This window comes from Bison bison, unplaced genomic scaffold, assembly GCF_000754665.1.
Source record: "Bison bison bison isolate TAMUID 2011002044 unplaced genomic scaffold, Bison_UMD1.0 scf7180017864289, whole genome shotgun sequence".
Lineage (NCBI taxonomy): Eukaryota > Metazoa > Chordata > Mammalia > Artiodactyla > Bovidae > Bison > Bison bison.
In genome coordinates, this window is record NW_011494861.1 from 827,543 (window position 1) to 828,839 (window position 1,297).

The window sequence follows — 1,297 nt, forward strand, 5'->3', positions numbered from 1 at the left end:
TGACTTGTTCACAGATGCCATTAAGCTAAATCCTCGTTTGGCTATTCTGTATGCCAAGAGAGCCAGTGTCTTCATCAAATTACAGAAGCCAAATGCTGCCATCCAAGACTGTGACAGAGCTATTGAAATAAATCCTGATTCAGCTCAGCCATACAAGTGGCAAGGGAAAGCGCACAGACTTCTGGGCCATTGGGAAGAAGCTGCCCATGATCTTGCCCTTGCATGTAAGCTGGATTATGATGAAGATGCTAGTGCAATGCTGAAGGAAGTTCAACCAAGGGCCCAGAAAATTGCTGAACATCGGAGAAAGTATGAGCGAAAACGTGAAGAGCGTGAGATCAAAGAAAGAATAGAAAGGGTTAAGAAGGCTTGGGAAGAACATGAGAGAGCCCAGAGGGAGGAAGAAGCCAGAAGACAATCAGGATCTCAGTATGGCTCTTTTCCAGGTGGCTTTCCTGGGGGAATGCCTGGCCTCAATGAAATTCTTAGTGATCCAGAGGTCCTTGCAGCCATGCAGGATCCAGAAGTTATGGTGGCCTTCCAGGATGTGGCCCAGAACCCGGCAAATATGTCAAAATATCAGAGCAACCCAAAGGTTATGAATCTCATCAGTAAATTGTCGGCCAAATTTGGGGGTCAAGCATAATGCCCTTCTGACATAAAGCCCTGCTGGAGGAAAAGCAACTTAGATCACCTAATGGATGTTGCAATAATACAAACCAGTGTACCTCTGACCTTCTCATGAAGAAAGCTGGGGTGCTTTGAAGATAATCCCTACCCCTTTGCCCCAAATGCAACTGAAAACATTTTATAGCGGTTTGCCATTAGGGTATTCATTCAGATAATGTTTTCCTACTAGAAATGTAAAACTTTAAGCAGTTTTTAAACCTTAAAAATATTTAAAATTAAAAAGGTGTATTAACCCCTACATTTTTCTTTACTAATGATTTTGATTTTTTCCTTTGAATTAATTAGGCAAGTAAGATACATCAGTGTGGAAGATTTATTGTTACAAGTTTGAGTGAAATAAAGATTTGTTAGTGGGAGGCAAATACAGCATTTAAATAGATAAAGTTTGAATTGGAAAAAAAATTAATTTAAAAAATAAATAAACTGAACAAAAGTAGGTGAATGGCCTTGGTCCTAAAGGCCGTAATGGACTTTGACAAAACCAAATATAGTGGCAGCACTGCCATTGGTCTTGAGCTCATGGTGTTTGAATTTTAGTACTGATACAGATAAGCCTTAACAGAATACTTTGTACATTGATCTAAAGTATTTAAAGTCAATTCATGGT

General features: G+C 39.6%; 1 pseudogene; it reads left to right on the forward strand.

The window, feature by feature from the left end:
• LOC104996045 overlaps positions 1 to 790 on the forward strand; it is a 1,167-nt pseudogene extending 377 nt beyond the window's left edge.
• The last annotated feature ends 507 nt before the right edge of the window (positions 791 to 1,297 follow it).